We start from the raw sequence: 19,748 nt of genomic DNA on the forward strand, positions 1-19,748 counted from the left end.
GCTGAAGAAAATGTTCTAAAATTAGAAAGTGGTGATAGTTGCATAACCTTATAAATATGACTAAACACTTCACAATAGTACATTTTAAAAGAGTACATTTTTGGCATTTGAATTATATCTCAACTTGAAAAATGTAAGGGCAGGTATAATGACAAAGTTACATCAAGTGGAGAATATCAATAAAAATAAATTACAAAAAAAGAAACAAATAGAAATCTTGGAGTTGAAAAGTACAATACCTGAAACGAAAATTCACCAAAAGGGCTTAATAATAGATATAAACTGGAAGAATAAATGAACTGATGAACATGAAAATTGGAGATTATGCAATATGAAGAAGAGAAGTGAAAGAATGAAAATCAACAAACTGAGAAATGTGGAACACGATTAAGTGCACCAACATACATGTCATGGGAGTAGAAAGAGAGGAATGAGCAGAAAAAAACATTTCTAGAAATAATGGCCATAAATTCCCAAATTTTATGAAAAACCTTACACATGTAAGAAGCTCAAGACAATCCAAGTAGGATGAACACAAAGGGATCCACCTCCAGATACATCACAATAAAAATGCTGCAAGAAAAATAATCATGAAAGCAGCAAAAAAAAAACTTATCCTGTACATGGGAATCTTCATTAAGATTAACAGCTGATTTTTCATCAGATACAAGGGAGACCAGAAGGCAGAGAGATGACAGCGCTGAATAAAAACACCTGCCAACCAAAATTTTTATATACAGTATAACTATCAAAAACATAGGCAAAATAAAATAGTCTTAGATAAACAAAAACTGATTGATGGTAGTAGGTCCACTTTATAAAATACACTAACAGAAGTTCTGAAGGCTGAAAGCAAGTGACCTCAGAATTCACACAAATCCACATGAAAAAAAAGTGTCAATGAAAGTAATTACCTAATCGTTTTTCTTTAAAGATGAGCCCTGAGCTGACATCTCTTGCCAATCCTTTTTTTTTCTTCTTCTCCCTAAAGCCCACCAGCACATAGTTGTATATTCTAGTTGTAGGTCCTTCTAGTTCTGCTACGTGGGAGGCCGCCTCAGCATGGCTTGATGAGCAATGCTAGGTCCACGTCCAGGATCCAAACCGGCAAAACCCTGGGCTGCTGAAGTGGACCACACGAACTTAATCACTCAGCCATGGGGCTGGCCCTGGTAATTACCTAATTTTTAAAAGTGTAATGTATATTCTTTCCCTTAACTAATTTAAAAACCAACTGCATAAAACAGTATGTATAAATTCTATTGTTGGACCTATAACATATAGAAATGTAATATATTTGTCAATAACACAAAAGAGACAAGTGGGAACAAAGCTGAAGTGAACCAAGAAAACGTCACCAGATGGTAATGTGATCCCATAGGAACAAATGAAGAGGACAAGAAACAATAAATAAGAAAGACCATATAACACTCTACTTGCTCTCTTTTCTGTGTCCACTTCTATAAAAGACATAAAGTTATATTAATAATTATGTGAGTGTATTAATGGGTTTTTAACATATACAAATATAATACATCTAAAAAAATAGGAGAAAAATGGGTAAAGAAAGAATACAGCTATATAGGAATAATGTTTCCATATCTCACTGGAAAAAAAATTAGTATAAATCTAAGGGAGATATCACTAAATTAAGAGGTATATGGTAAGCATTAGAGCAATCTCTGAGAATATAATTAAAAAACATGTAGTGAAAAATTACTAAAGGAGTTAAATGCTGAAAAAGAAAATACCTTAATGAAAAAGAAATCAGGAAAGGACAGAGAAAAAAAGACATATAAAAGAAAAAAGTAAAATGGTGTATGTAAATGCAACTATATCAATAACATTAAACATGAATAAATTAAACAATTCAATCAAGAGGTAGAGACTGTCATACTAAATAAAAAAATACAAGATTCTACTATATGCTCTGTATAGGGGATGCAATTTGATTCAAAATGAACATAAGTAGAAAGTAAAAGGTTAGAAAAAGATACAGTACGTAAACAGTACTGATAAGAGCTGGAGTGGCTATAGCAATAACAAGTAAAACAGACTTAAAAAAATATTACTACAAATAAAGAGGGACTTTTTACAATGATAAAAAAGTCAGTTCATCAGGAAGATAGAAAAAATTACAAACATATATGCTCCAAACAACAAAGACTCAAAATATATGGAGTAAAAACTGACAAATGAAAACGAAAAACAGTCCAACAATAACAGTTGGAGGCTTAAATATGCCACTTTCAGTAATGGATAGGAAAACAGCACAATATCAGCAACAGAAGAATTGAACAGCATTGTCAACCAATTAGACCAAATGAAAACCTATAGTACACTTCACTCCAAATCAGCAGAATACACATTCTTTTCTCATGCACACGGAACATTATCCAGGACTGATCATACGTTAAGCCATAAAACAAGCCTTGATAAAAGTTAAAAGGACTCTAATCTAAGAATGCTATTCGATCAAAATGAAATGAAATTGGAACACAATGACCACTAGAAATTTGGGAAATTTACAAATACATGAGAAATAAATACAGTCCTAAATAAAAAATGAGTCAAAGAAAAGATGACAAGAGAAAATAGAAAATACTTTTTGCAATGAATAAAAATGAAGTCCAAACTTATGGGAGTAATATACCTAAACTTATGGGAAAACAGCTAAAGCAATGCTTACAGGAATTAACCTAATCCTAACAAGCTAATAGGAATTAGAGTTTCTAGCTATAAATGCACATATTAAGAAAAAAGAAGGTTCTCAAATCAATAACCTAACCTTTGACCTTACAGCAATGGGTAAACAAGAGCACATTAAACTGAAACAAGAGGGAAAAAATAAATATTAATACAAAGTTAATGAAATAGAGAAAAGAAAAACAATACAACATGTCAACAAAAATAAAGGCTGATTCTTGGAAAAGATCAACATAATTGAAAAATGTTTAGCTGTATTGACCAAGAAAAAATATGTCAAGGCTCAAATTGCTAAAGTTAGGAATGAAAGACAAGATATCACTGCTGATCTTACAGAAATAAAAGGAGCTAAAAAGAAATACTGTAAACAAATGTATGCAAATTAGATAATTTATAAGAAAAAAACCAATACGTAGAAAGACAGAAACTACTCAAACTGACTCAAGTGAAAATAAAATACTGGGATAGAACTATAATAAATAAAGACATTGAATTAGTAACTTTAAAATTTCCAAAAAAGAAAGCCCTAGTATATCTGTCTTCATGGGTAAACTCTACCAAACATTTATAGAAAGTTAATACCAATTTCTCACAAACATTTACAAAATTTAAAAAAGACAAAGAAACCCTTCCTGTTATAGGTTGAATTTTGTCATCCAAAAATTTCACATATTGAAATTCTAATGCCAAATTCCTCAAAATATGACCTTAACTGGAAACAGGGTCAATGCAGATGTAATTAGTCAAGTAAATATGAGGACCTACTAACGTAGGGTGGGCTCCTAAACCAATATGACTAATGCATTTATAAAATTGGGACTTTGGAAACACACCCACAGGGGGAAGATCATGTGAAGACTGGAATTTTCTGCCAAAAGCCAATGAACTACCAGAAGCTCATAGAGAGGATGAAAACAAACCTTTCCCAGTACCTTCAGAGGGAGTAAGCCCCTGCCAACACCTTTACCTTGGACTAATTACTGCAGTTTGGGTCACAAATCTCTATATCTTTTTTTTTTTTTTTTTTTTGGTGAGGAAGATTGGCACTTAGCTAACATCTGTTACCAATCTTCATCTTTTTGCTTGAGGAAGACTGTCAGTGAGCTAACATCTGTGCCAATCTTCCTCTATTTTGTATGTGGGGTGCTGCCACAGCATGGTTCAATGAGCACTGTGTAGGTTCACACCTGGGATCCAAACCTGCAAAAACCTGCGCCACCAAAGCAGAGCATGCAAACTTAACCACTACGCCACTGGCTGGCCCCAAATCTCTAAACTTTTAAAATAGTCAAAATCATACCAAGTACCTTCTCGGACCATAACAGAATTACTAAAATCAGTAACAGAAGGAAAAGTGGAAAATTCACATACATGTAGAATTTACACAACACACTTTTAAACAACTAATGGGTCAAAGAAGAAATCACAGGGGCTGGCCCTATGGCATAGTGGTTAATTTCAGCATGCTCCATTTCGGTTGCCTGGGTTCACAGTTTTGGATCCCCGGCGCAGATCTATACCACTTTGCCAGCCATGCTGTGGCAATAACCCACATGTAAAGTGGAGGAAGACTGGCACAGATGTTAGCTCAGGGCTAATCTTCCTCAGCAAAAAAAAAAAAAGAGAGAGAGAGAGGAACCGACAAGAAAATTAGAACATACATCAAGACAAATGAAAATAATAAGACAACATAACAAAACTTACGGCATTCAGTGAAAGCTGTGCTCAAAGGGAAATTTAGCACTGTACTATCTACATTAAAAAGAAGAATAAAGATCTCAAATCAATAACATAACTTTATACATAAGGAACTAGACACAGAAGAACACACTAAACCCAAGGCTAGCATAAGAAAAAGTAATAATAATAATAAAGATTAGATCAGAGATAATTAAAATAGAGAAGAAAAATAACAGAATCAATGAGATCAAAACGTGGTTTTTGAACAGATCAACAAAATTCAGGTAGAATGACAAAGAAAAAAAGAAACAGCAAATAAATAAATCAGGAATGAAAATGGGGACATTACTACCAATCTTACAGAAATAAAATGAAATATAAGAGAATACCATGAACTATTTGTACACCAACAAATTAGATAACCTATATGAGATGGACAAATTCATAGGAATGCACACACTGCCAAAACTGACTCAAGAAAAAGTAGAAAATCTGAACAGAACTATAATGAATAGAGAAATTAAATCAGTAATCAAAAGTCTCCCAACTAAGAAAATTCCAGGACCAGCTGGCTTCACTAGTAATTTCTACCAAACATTTAAAGAAGAATTAATACCTATCCTTCTTAAACTCTTCAAAAATAGAAGATGGAACCCTTGCTAACTCACTCTGTGAGGCCAGCATCACCCTGATACCAAGGTCATACAGAGACATCACAGGAAAAGAAAATTACAAATTAATATCCCTTATTAATATAAATCAAAAATTCTTAAGAAAAGACTAATGAACTGAATCCAGTAGCATATTGAAAGGACATACACCACGATCAAATAAGATTTATCCCAGCAATCCAAGGGTGGTTCCATATGTGAAAATCAATCAATGCAATATACTACATCAATGCAATGAAGGGAAAAAATAAGACAATCATCTCAACTAATGCAGAAAAAGCATTTGACAAAATCCAACAGTCTTTCATGATTAGAAACACTTAATAATCTAGAAATAAAAGGAAATTTCCTTAACCAGATAGAGGGCATTTATAAAATCCCAAAGGTAACACCATATTCCATAGGTAAAAACTGAAAGCTTTCCCCTAAGATGAGAAATACGGAAAGGATATCCACTAATGCTACTACTACTCAACATTGTACTGAAAGTTCTAACCAAAGCAAATATGAAAGAAAAAGAAGTAAATGGCAAACAAACTGAAAAGGAAGAAGTAAAACTATCTTACTTGCAGATAACATAAACTTATATATAGAAAATCCTAAAAACCTACCAAAAAAACTGTTAGAGCTAATAAACAAATTTAGCAAAGCTGCAAGATACAAGAAAAACATACAAAAACCAGTTATTTTTCTATATGCTAGCAATGAACAATTCAATGAGAAATTAAGAAAACAACTGATTTATAGTAGCATCAAAAAGAATAAAATAGGAGGGCTGGCCCCGTGGCCAAGCACTTGAAGTTCTACTTGCTCCACTTCAGGGGCCCAGGTTTGCAGGTTTGGATGCTGGTACAGACCTACTCCACTCCCTGGCCATGCTGTGGAGGCATCCCACATACAAAAAATAGAGAAAGATTGGCACAGACATTAGCTCAAGGCTAATCTTCCTCACCAAAAAGAAAAACGAAGAAGAAGAAGAAGAAAATAGGAATCAGTTTAGCCAAGAAGGTGAAAGACTTCTACAGTGAAAGCTACAAAATATCACTGGAAAAATTTATGGACATTTAAATAAATGTTAAGACACTTCATGTTCATGGATTGGAAAACAATACTGTTAAGATGGAACTATTACCCAAAATAATCTATAAATTCAACAGAATCCCCAAAAGTTACAATAGCCTTTTTTTGCAGAAATAGAAAAGCCAGTCCTCAAATTCATACAGAATTGCTAGAGGCCCTGATGACCAAAATAATATTGAAAAGAAGAACAAACTTGAAGGACTCATACTTCTTGATTTCAAGACTTACTATATAGGTGCAGTAATCAAAACAGACTGGTACTGGCATACGGACATATAGACTAATAAAACAGAATTAAGAGTCCAAAAACAAATCAATACATTTATACCAAATGATTTTCAACAAGGGCGTCATGACCTTTTAGTGCAGGAAAAGACAGTCTTTTCAACAAATGATGCTGGGACAGCAGGATTTCCACTGCAAAAGAATGAAGATGGAACCTCGCCTCACACAACACACAAAAATTAACTCAAAGTGCACAAATTGACTAAATATAAGACCAAAAACCATAAAACTCTTAGAAGACCACACCGGTATAAATCTTCATGACTGCGGACTTGGCAACCAATTCTTAGATACAACATCAAAAGCATGAGCAACAGAAGAGAAAATAGATAAAAATTGGACTTCTCTAAAATTTAAAACTTTTACACTTTAAAGAACACTATCAAAAAGTGAAAAGAAGAGGTTCCATACATCTGTATATCTGAAGGTGGTTGGATTAGACCTCGGAAGGCAGTATAATCATGGGAGCAGCAGCAGAACCAGGGGAATGGCAGCATTGCCAATCCCGGTGGTTCCAGAAGTGGTAGTGGCACCTGCAACCCCAGCAGCAGAGGCAGACCATGCTATCCTGGTACCCCTGGAAGCAGTAGTAGCACCCACAATTCTGGTAGTGACAATGGCACCAGCAACCCCAGTGGCACAAGCATCTACAATCGTGCTGGTAATTACTCTAGCACGGGGGTTGAGGGTGAAAAGTGAGGGCTCTCAAACATAGCCAAGAGGCAGCACTGGTAAGAGAAATCAAAAACTTGTGCTATAACACCACCTGCTAAAAAACAAAAGAAAGGCCTCTAATTCCAACCTGTTGAACTGTTAAAATCAAAGTAACCAAAGCTTTACCTAAATAAGAAATGTGTTTGCTACTTCAAATGTGCTGGCAGAGGCACATCTCATCAAACACCATGAAAAATTACAGTAATATGGTATCACAGACAAAAAAGAAAATTCTCCAGCAACCAAACTCAAACTCACAGAAAACTAGGATCTAACTGACAGAGAATTCAAAAGAGCTGCTATGAAGAAATCCAACAAGCTACAAGAAAACTCAGAAAGGCAACTCAATTGAATAAAATTAATGAACAGAAGGAGTACACTACCAAATAGATTGAAATTCTGAAAGAGAATGAAACAAATTCTGGAGCTGAAGAACTCAATAAATGACATGAAGAATACATTAGAAAGCATTGGAAATAGAGCACATCAGAGGGAAGACAGAAAAAAGTGATGTGGAAGATATGAATCCAGAAATAATTTAGAGAGAAGAGGAGAGAGAACTAACATTTTTAAAGAGTGAAGAAATCTTACAAGATCTATCAGACTCCACTAGCAGAGCCAACATAAGAGTAACAGGTATTCCAGGAGAAGAGAAGCAGAAGGGGGCAGAGATGTTATTTAAAAAAATCATAGCTGAGAACTTCCCAAACCTGGGGAAAGAACGAGACATACAAGTCCATGAAGCTAATAGATCGCCTTACTATCTTAGTGTAAAAAGACCTCTCCCAAGACACATTATAATGAAGCTGTCAAAAGTCAGTGATAAAAAAAGAATCTTAAAGACAGCCAGGGGAAAAGACAGTAATCTGCAAAGGAACCCCCATTAGAGTAACAGCAGATTTCTCAGCATAAACTCTACAGGCCAGGAGATAGCAGAATGACATAGTCAAAGTATGGAAAGACAAAAACTGTCAGCCAAGAATACCCTATCCAGCAAAGTTATCCCTCAGATACGAAGGAGAAATAAAGGCTTTCCCAACCAAACAAAGGCTGAGGGAGTTCACCACCACTAGACCTGTGTTACAAGAAATGTTGAAAGGAGTTCTTCTATCTCAAAGGAAATGACAAAAGGCACATAAAACTTTGAGTAAGGTGATAAATAGACCAAATCAGGATATTTTAACTGAATTTTAGAATGAGGTGTTAAACACCTAATTACAGCATAAAGGTTAAAGGAAAGTATTAAAAATAACTATTCCTACTATAATTTGGTAGCAAACTCACAGCATAACAAGGGATAATTTGTGACAACAAAAATATAAAAGGAGAGAAAAAGATGAAAACTGTGTAGGTAAATCAAGGTAAGTTGCTATCAGCAGAAGAAGGACTATTTTATCTATAATAAGACGTTTTATATAAACCTCGTGGTAACCACAAAACAAAAATCTAGAGCAGAGAAACAAAACATAAAAAAAGGGGAAACTGAACAAATCATCATAGAAAACCACCAAACTAAAAAAGAAAAGAGCAACATGAAGAAAAAGAAACAATGGAGACACAAAACAACCAGAAAAGACAAAACGGCAGTAGTAAATTCTCATATATCAATAACCACACTAAATGCAAATGGATTGATCTCATCAAACAAAAGTCACACAGTGACTGGATTGATTAAAAAACAAGACTCAACTATATGCTGCCTTCAGGAGACTCATCTCTGCCCCAAAGACTCAAAATGAAGGGGTAGAAGATGATATTCCAAGCAAATGGTAAGCAACAGAAAGTGAGTAAAGCCATGCTTGTATCAGACAAAATAGACTTCAAGCCAAAAATGGTAACAAGAGACAAAAAGGTCATAATACAATGACAAAGAGGCCAATACATCAAGAAGATATAATAATCATAAATATACATGCTCCCAACATCCAAGCACCAAAATATATTAAGCAAATACTAACAGATCTGAAGGAGAAATAGACAAGGGACTTCAACCTCACTGTCAGCAATGGACAGACTGTCCAGACAGAAAATCAACAAGGAAACTTGCTGGACTTGAACCACACTTTAGAACAAATGGACTTAACAGACATATAAAACATTCCATCCCACAGCAGTAGAATACATTTCTTACCAAGTGCACATGGAACATTCTCTAGGATAGATCATGTAACAGGCTACAAAACTAATCTTGGCAAATATAAGAAGACTGAAATCATACCAACTATATTCTCTACCAAGTATATACCACAATGGCATAAAATCAGAAATCCACAAGAGGAGGAAAGCGACTAGACCTTCAAATATGTGGGAACTAAACAACACACTTCTAAGCAACCAATGGATCAAAGAAGAAATCAAAATGAAAATAAAAAATTATCTCAAAACAAATGAAAATATATAGTTTTGTGAGATGCAACAAAAGCAGTTCTAAGAAGAAAGTTTATAGCAATAAATGCACATATTAAGTAATCAGAAAGACTTCAAATAAACAACCTAACTTTATACCTCAAAGAACTAGAAAAAGAGGAACAATTAAGAGCAAAGTTAGCAGAAAGGAAGGAAATAATAAAAATCAGAGTGGAAATAAATGAAATAGCAACCAGAAAAACAACAGAAAGAATTAACAAAACTAAAAGCCAGTTCTTCAATAAGATGAACAAAATTGACAAACCTGGCTAGATTAAGAAAAAAAGAGAGAAGAGAAAATTATAAATGAAAGAGGAGATATTACAAGTGATACTAAAGAAATACAGAGAATTATAAGAGACTACTATGAACAATTATACACCAGCAAGTTACATAAACTATCAGAAATGGATACATTTCTGGAAACATACAATCTACCAAGACTGAATCAGAAAGAAACAGAAAATCTGAACAGACCGATAACAAGTCAAGAGATTGCATCAGTAATCAAAATACCTCCAACACAGAAAACTCCAGCACCAGACAGCTTCACTGGTAAATTCTACCAAACATTTAAAAAATAACTGACACCAATCCTCTTCAACTCTTCCAAAATATCGAGAAAGAAGGAACACTTCCAAACTCCTTCTGCAACGTGAACACTACCTTGACACCAAAACTAGATAAGGATACCACAAGAAAAAAAAACTGTGGACCAATATCCCTGATGAATATAGATGCAAAAATTCTCAGCAAAGTATCAGTAAACCAAATTCAAGAACACATTAAAAGGATTAATCACCATGACCAAGTGGGATTTATCTCTGGGATAGAATGATTCAACTTATGCAAATCAATAAATGTAATTCATAACATCAATAAAATGAAAATTAAATATCACATGATCATCTCAATAGATGCAGAAATAGAATTTGACAAAATACAATATCCTGTCATGAAAAAAACCCTTAACAAATTGAGTATAGAAGGAACATACTTCAACATAAGAAAGGTCACAATATATGACAAACAAACCCATGGCTAACATTATACTCAACGGAGAGAAATTAAAAGTGTTTTTTCTGAGATCAGGAACAAGATAAGTCGTCCACTGCCACCACTCCTATTCAATATAGTATTGGAAGTCCTAGCTACAGCAATCAGATAAGACAAAGAAATAAAAGCATTCAAATTGGAAAGGAAGACATAAAACTGCCCCTATTTGCTCATGATGTGATCTTATATATAGAAAATCCCAAACAGTAAAGCAAAAAATTGTTGGAATTAATCACCAATTTCAGTAAAGCAGCAGGTTACAAAATCAACTTACAGAAATCATTGGTATTCCTTTACACTAATGATAAAGCATTGGAAAAGGAAATAAAATTATCCCAATCACAATAGCATCAAAAACCACAAAACACTTTAGAACAAATTTAACCAAAGAAGGGAAAGATCTGTATAATGAAAACTACAAGATTTTGCTGAAAGAAAAAAGACACAAGTGGAAAGACATCCCATGTTAATGGATCAGAAAAATAAATATTGTTAAAACAGTCATCAACCCAAATATACAGATTCAACACAATCCCTATCAAATACCAAAGGCATTCTTCTCAGAAACAGGAGAAACAATCCTAATATTTATTTGAAACCACAGAAGACCCCAAATAGCTAAAGAAATTCTGAGAAAAAAGAACAGAGTTGGAGGTATCACACTTCCTGATTTTAAACTATACCTCAAAGCCATGGTTATAAAAACAGTATAGTACTGGCACAAAATTAGACACACAGACCAATGGAATGGAGTAAAGCGGCCAGGATTAAACCTTGGCATATACGGTCAACTAACAGTTGAAAGGGAACAAAGAATACCCAATGGAGGAAGGATAGCCTCTTCAACAAACAGTGTTGGGAAAACTGGAGAAACATGCAGAACAATGAAACTGGACCCCTATCTCACACCACTCACAAAAACTAACTCAAAATGGATCAAAGACGTAAACATAACACCTGATACCATAAAACTCCCAGAAGAAAACATAGGGAAGAAACTCATCAATACTGTTCTTGGCAACAATACTTTGGACATGATATCAAAAGCACAAACAAAAGTGAAAATCAACAAATGGGACCACATCAAACTCAAAAGCTTCTGCACAACAAAAGAAACAACGAACAAAATGAAATGGCAGCCTACAGAATGGGAGAAAAAAATTGCAAACCATATAGCAGATAAGGGGTTAATATCCAAAAACATGAAGAACTAACACAATAACAATAACAAAAAAACCCTCAAACAACCTGATTGAAAAATGGGCAGAAGAATTAAAGAGACATTTTTCCAAAGGGGGCATCAAAATGGCCAACAGGCATGTGAAAAGATGCTCTAAATAACTTGTCACCAGGGAGATGCCAATAAAACCCACAAGAGATATCACCTCACACCTTTTAGAATGGCTATCATCAAGAACACAAGAGATAACAAATGCTGGTGAGGATGTTATATACCATTGTTGGGAGTATAAGTTAACTCAGTCACTATGGAAAACAATACAGAGGTTCCTCAAAAAATTAAAAATAGATCTACCATATGATCCAGCAATTCCACTTCTGAGTATATACCCAAAGGAAATGAAAACAAGATTTCAATGAGATATATGCACACCCATGTTTAACTCAGCATCAGTCACAATAGCCAAGATACGGAACCAACCCAAATGTACATCAATGGACGAAGAGATAAAAATGATGTGGTATATATACAGAATGAAGTATTACTCAGCCACGAGAAAGGCTATCTTGCCATTTGCGACAATATGGATGGACCTGGAGCACAGCATGCTAAGTGAAATAAGTCAGAGAAAGAAAAGTACTGTATGATATCACTTATATGTGGAATCTAAAAATCTCAAACTTGTAAAAAAAATCAGAGAGGTAAAATAGTAGTTACCAGGGGATAGGGGGTGGGAGGATAAGACTGATGGTGTTTAAGAGTACAACCTGTAATGAGCATAAAATAAGCCAGAGATCTAACGTACAGTATAATTAATATAGACAATAATATTGTACTATAATGATATAATGTGATAAATACTGTTTCAATTGCATATTACAATATATAAATGTATCAAAGTAATATGCTGTACACCTTAAATTTACAAAAGGCAACATGTCAAAATTTATAAAACAAAAAAAGATGGAAATCACAATCTTTTTTTAACCACAACCAAAAAACACCCCAGAGGTTCTGGGAAAAGTAGGCATTAAAAAACAAAAAATGACATCTATGGACAACTAATCTTGGACAAAGGAGCTGAGGGCCTACAATGGAGAAAAGAAAGTCTCTTCAACAAATGGTGCTAGGAAAACTTGGAAGCCACATGTAAAAGAATGAAAATTGACCGTTCTTTTTCATCATTCACCAAAATAAACTCAAAATGGATCAAAGACCTAAAGATTAGACCTGAAACAATAAGTCTTCTAGAAGAGAATACAGGCAGTACACTCTTTGACATCAGTATTAAAAGGATCTTTTCGGACACCATAACTCCTCAGACGAGGGAAACAATAGAAAGAATAAACAAATGGGACTTCATCATACTAAAGAGCTTCTTCAAGGCAAGGGAAAACAGGATTGAAACAAAAAAACAACCCATTAGTTGGGAAAAAATATTTACAAGTTATTTATCCGACAAAGGGTTAATCTCCATAATATATAAAGAACTCACACAGCTCAACAACAAAAAATCAAACAACCCGATCAAAAAATGGGCAGGGGACATGAACAGACATTTCTCCAAAGAAGATATATGGATGGCCAACAGACACATGAAAAGATGCTCATCATTACTAATCAGCAGGGAAATGCAAATCAAAACTACACTAAGGTATCACCTTACACCTGTTAGAATGGCAAAAATAACTAAAACAAAAAGTGAAAAATGTTGGAGAGGTTGTGGAGAAAAAGGAACCCTCATACACTGTTGGAATGCAAACTGGTGCACTATGGAAAACAGTATGGAGATTTCTCAAAAAATTAAAAATAGAAATACCTTATGACCCAGCCATCCCACTACTGGGTATCTATCCAAAGAACTTGAAATCAGCAATTCCAAAAGTCCCATGCACCCCTATGTTCATCGCAGCATTATTTACAATAGCCCAGATGTGGAAGCAACCTAAGTGCCCATCAAGTGATGATTCGATAAAGAAGATATGGTATATATATATATATATATATATATATATATATATATATACACACACACACACACACACACACACACACAATGGAATACTACTCAGCCGTAAAAGAGGATAAAATCGTCCCATTCACAACAACATGGATGGACCTTGAGGGTATTATGTTAAGCGAAATAAGCCAGATAGAGAAAGACCAACTCTGTATGACTCCACTCATAGGTCCAAGTTAAACATACAGACAAAGAGAACTGATTGGTGGTTACCAGGGGAAGGTGGGGGTGGGGGGAGGGCACAAAGGGTGAAGTGGTGCACCTACAACATGAGTAACAATAATGTACAACTGAAATTTCACAAGGTTGTAAACTATCATAATCTTAATAAAAAGTTAAAAAAAAAAAAACCTCTTACAACTCAGTAAGAGAGAGACAACCCAATTTAAAAAATCAACAAAGGACTTGAATAGACATTTCTTCAAAGAAGATATACAAATAGCCAACCAGCACATGAAAAGGTGGTCATCCTCATTAGTCATTAGGGAAATGCAAACTGAAAGCACAATAAGATACCACTTCACACCATTAGGATGGTTATAACAAAAAAAAAAAGGAAAATAACTGATGGCAAGGAAACAGAGAAATTGGAACCCTCATGTATTGCTGGTGGGAATGTAAAATGGTGCAGTAGCTATGGAAAACAGGTTGGTGGTTTCTCAAAAAGTTAAACGTAGATCCAGAAATTCCATTCCTTGGTATATACCCAAAATAATTTAAAACAGGTACTCAAACTTATGCTTGTACACCAATGTTCATAACAGCACTATTCACAATAGCCAAAGGGTTAAAACAACCCAAATATTCATCAGTAAATGAACTGATAAACAATTTATGGTATATCCATAAAATGGAATATTATTCAGCGATAAAAAGGAATGAAGTGTTGATATATGCTACAGCATGGATGAACGTCAAAAACATTATGCTAAGAAAGAAGCCAGACAGGTCAAATATTGTAATATTCCACTTATATGAAATATCCAGAACAGGTAAAATCATGGAAACAGAGAGAACACCACTATCTTGCAGGCAAGTGGGGAAAGAGGGGAATGGGGAGTGGATGCTTAATGGTATGGTGTTTTCTTCTTTAGTGATGAAAATGTTTTGGAATGAGATATAGGTGGTGGTTGCACAACATGTGAATGTACTAAGTGCCACTGAATTATTTACTTTACAAAGTTAATTTCATGCTATGTGAATTTCACCTCGATAAAATACCTTTTCTTAAAAAAAAAAAGTAAATTGAGAGATGTGGTAAGCAATAGGATGTTGCTAGGGAAGTGTATGTGGCAAGGATAATAGTTAAGTAAGTTTCTTTGGGCAACTAGTGGACAGACATCCATTAAAAGAGAGAAACACAGCAATCAAAGTGTATCAATTTAGCAATATATTAAAATGTATGGTCACAAAAGAGTAAGGAAAAAAAAGAACAGATAACCTCTCACACTAGTGCTCTTCCTTAACTGACTGTTACTGATGGCTAGTGCTCTGTACCATCTCCTTGGTGAGATAAGTGACTTTAGTAATTAAAGTACTACTCTAATGCACTTTTTCATATTTACTTATCATTTTGGTATATTAAACAATTCACATACTTTTACTTGACACAAATATAATCATCTCCTTGACCCCAGTGTATTATTTTAATTATATTTTAAAGAAAATCAGTAGTAACTGGAGTGCTAACCACTAAAAGCACAAGATTATAAGATAATGGTTTTCACCATTTAATCAGATTAAGTGCAAAACCTTACAAATAAACCTGCTGCCTTCTAATTCGGATTAAATGATATGACATCAGAGGACTTTCCACATGAAGGGGCACACATAGGGTTTCTTGAAAAGAACTTCAAAAAGTAGAATAATTTCAAATACAGAAGGGGGCATTAGTGTTAACGGGCCTCCCATATCTCATTAGTGATTACCTCTACTCACTCTGCCCTGACTTCTTTCTTTGACTCTGGAACTTCTTGTCACCTCCTACTTAATCTCCTCAGTGATTATTTTCTCCAGTTCTCTCTGGAAGGGACTATTTTTAAACTACGGTAACAGTGGCAGAGCCCCAGAATCTCTTCCTTTATGTTTATTTAATTTAATTAATTAATTTATTTTGGTGAGGAAGATTGGCCCTGAGCTAATATCTGTTGCCAATCTTCCTCTTTTTGGGGAGGAAGATTAGCCTTGAGCTAACATCTGTGCCTATCTCCCTCCATTTTGTTTCTGGGATGCCACCACAGCATGTCTTGATGAGCAGTGGGGTAGGTCCACACCCAGGATCCAAACCCATGCACTCTGGGCTGCCGAAGAGGAGCACACAAACTTAACCACTACACCACCAGGCCAGTCCCAAGAATCTCCTCCTTTAAAATGCCGTAACAGGTAGCCCTCTCCAGCCCTGTTAGGAGACAACACCTGAAAAATCTAGTATGTTTAAGAAAAGAAAATCCATAATCTGATTGTCCTTAGGATAAACAGCCAGCTAAGTTAGTCTTTCTAGGCTATAACTGGTGAGCCTGGGACCAGTTCTTAAATGTGTATCTAAATGCTGACCATTGGAAAAGAGTACATTCATTCAATTAAATAGAAAGTAAACAGTTGTACTTTTCGCTACTGTATAAAAGAAACTGTGTGGATGTTGACTTGATTCTTTTGTGAAAAGACAAAGGAACAGTCAAAAGAATAGAGATAGTAAAGTTGTTTAACCATTATCTTATTATCAATTTTAGTTCTACCAGAAGCCTTCTTTCTTCTCCTTGGATAACCGCTGAAACAGAGCTGAGAGCCATGAAAAGTTCAACAACCTACATGTCTCAGAGGTGTCCGGGAGAAAAGCACAAAGAGGAGACAGTGTTCCTACATTAGGGTATCAGGGGACCCAAGACTGGCAGAGTCCTCCATTCTCAAGGAAAAAATACAAATCCCAGATGCCTGTGTCACAGCTGTTGTAGTTCCAGCAGCCAGGGAAGAAAAATCGGGGAAGATTTTCTAGAGCACCTTTAGATGTCTCTATGGCTGTGAAACTCAAAAAGCTGGTTTGGATCAGCAGACTATTTTAGGTAAATCCTTGCCAAAATATTTATAACCTGAAAAAAAATTTCATTGCAAATTATGTTTTAAAATTTCTGGCATTTGAAAAAGGAAAAATAAACTGTGACCAAACTACTGAAATTAGTCCATGAGAAACAAATCTTACTCTTCTAATTTCTCTTGTGGGCTCGTTTCTTCATACTTTCTAAGAATTCTTACACTTATGTATACTACTATTTTATTCTTCTTGCCCCAGAAATGTAGATTCAAAGCAAAGAGAAAAAGATATTTCCTTATGTTGCTTTAACTTTAATATAGTACCGCTAAACAACTACTCTCTAAATCAACATCAACCCAGTGTGCTCTCCCAAATTCCAAGTGACATCAACCACTCCCTGTACATTCTCAATTTAACACTCTAAAATAAAATTCATTTTCTTCCTTAAAAAAAACAGTTTTCCATTTAATTTTTAAATATCTCTTTATAATACTGTTACTGGCTAAAACGTGTCCCCCCAAAATTCATATGTTGAAGTTTGACATAGTCACTGGCCGTTCATAAAGCATCATTTATGAAGTGTCTGTTATGATCTTCCCCCAATTAACTGAGTTATCCTTTTATTGCTGTAGGGGTTCTCTAAAGTCTGGATGCAAGTCCTTTACAACACGTTTTGCTATTATTTTCTCTATCTCTTAATGGTGTCTTGCAAAAAGCAGAAATTTTTTTATTTTGATGAAGCTTATAGTTTTTTTTCCCTACACTTCCTGCTTTTTGTACCCTGTCAAAGAAAGCTTTGCCTATTCCCTACTTTTTTGTTCTAGAAGGTTTATGGTTTTAGCTTTTACATTTAGATCTATGATCCATCTTGATTTAACTTTTATGTATAGTGTAAGGTAAGAAGTGATGGTGAATTTCTATCCATATGAATATCCAATTGCTCCAGCACTATTTGTTTAAAAGTTTTTCTTTTCCCACATTGGATTGCTTTCTTTGTCAAAATAATTTCTCAGCTCTCTATTCTGTTCATCCGTCTACCTGTATATCTTTATGCCAGTATCACAATTTTGATTACTGTAGCATTAGAGTAAATCTTGAAATCAGGTAGTGTAAGTCATCTACTTTGTAATTCTTCTTCAAAACTGCTTTGCAAAACACAGCTTCTTTGTATTTCCATATGAATTTTATAATCGCCTTGTCAATTTCTACCAAAAGAAAAAACCACCTAACAATTTAGCCACATTGAGGTAGGTGAGTGAGGCTGAGACACAGTCTCACAATAAACCCTACCCCCGGCATGGCAACCCACAATCGAGAGGTAACTCACAAACCCAGAGCTTCTCCCTTACAAGTGAAGGATTCATACCCACATCAGGCACCCCAACTGTTAAGTCCTGCAGTTAAGAGATAAGCCTCCAAAACACCAAGCTTTGAAAACTGACAGACATGCCCACAAGACCCAAAGAGCAGTAGAGAAGTGAGAAATCTCTCTTAAAGGGCTCACATGCAGACTCACTTGCTCTAGGGCCCAGCACAGAAGCAGCCATTTGAAAAGCACCCAGATTTTATGTCAAAGTCATTTACTAATCTTAAAGATCCTATATGAGGGAGCCTGGGCCTGCTGGGACACTCTCTGGGGACGGAGGCACTCTCAGGTGCCATTTTTGTGCTCTCCCTCTACCTTGCTAAAGATGGTGTTGGTGCCATTTCTTTTTTAACCTCGACTTTTTTCTTTTTCTTCATGGTGGGTACTGATGTGGATTAAGGCTGCCCCAGGTAGAGAAGCCCAAGGTGACCTGGCCTACATGCCAAACTATATGACCCGGTGGATTTTTATGGTATGGATTAGGGCTGCCCCAGGGAGAGAAGCCCAGGGCATCCTCACCTACATGCCGATCTATATGGCCAGGTTCGTATCTAAAGTTATATGACTGCACAATAACCAGACCCCATCTGCACTGAAATCATTTAATGACTTTTTACATCATCTTTTCTTTTTCCAGTAAAAATAAGTCACATACCCATGTCTTATAAGTTTAGCCCTAACCCTCAACTCGGGGCAGCAGCAGGAGCTCTGACTGCCCATGGGTCCTGTCCCCATGCAGCAGCAGCAGAAGCTCTGACTGCCCATGGGTCCTGTCCCCATGCTATTCCACACTATTCTCTAAATAAAAAGAGCACCACTGCCAGATCTTGAGAGTCCAAGAAATCTTTCTTTCGACTCTTCAGCTCACTGACCCCACATCAGGTACCATCTTTACTCTCCGACAGTTGCCATTTTTGCACTCTCTCTCTGCCTTGCTAAAGCCAGCAGTTGTCACTTTCTTTTCTTTTTCCTTAGATGGTGCCATATTCACATTCTCCCTATGCAATGCTCCACAGCACCAGTGTCTCCCAGAGGGGAATTTTTACACATATCTAGTGCCCTGGTTTTTGCAGCTATAGCCCAGGGGTACCTCTTGATCACCTGGCTCTGGAAGCCAGGGTGGCTTGCATTCCTGGTTCTCCACAACAACTGGAAAGAGAGTTCTTAGCAAGCTACCACACCCAGGGCACTACACTACACAAAAAGCAGACTGAAATATACCCAGTCTCTCTGAAAGAGGCCTATTTGCTTGTCCTGGTGCTTCAGCCTGATGGGTAGGCTTCAGGTTTGGCACATATTTGGAAGCTGCAAAAGTGCTCTCAGGGAACAAAGGCAGAGGGATGTCATCATTGCACCCTCCCTCTGCTTCACTACCGCTGGCTGGTATCTCCCAGAAAGAAGCTTATACACTAGTCTGGAGCTCCGATTTTTGTGACTGTTACCCAGGGTATACCTCCAGATCTGGTGGCCAACAGGGCTTATGCTTGTGGTCCCACAGGACTGCAAATATTTACATACAGTAGTTCCCCCTTATCTGCAGGGGACACATTCCAAGA

General features: G+C 35.8%; 1 protein-coding gene across 35 annotated transcripts in view; it reads right to left on the bottom strand.

Moving 5' to 3' along the window:
• SPIDR (scaffold protein involved in DNA repair) overlaps positions 1-19,748 on the bottom strand; it is a 472,184-nt gene that overhangs the window by 381,433 nt on the left and 71,003 nt on the right. The window lies entirely within an intron of this gene.

The sequence above is a fragment of the Equus przewalskii genome, chromosome 8, assembly GCF_037783145.1.
Source record: "Equus przewalskii isolate Varuska chromosome 8, EquPr2, whole genome shotgun sequence".
Lineage (NCBI taxonomy): Eukaryota > Metazoa > Chordata > Mammalia > Perissodactyla > Equidae > Equus > Equus przewalskii.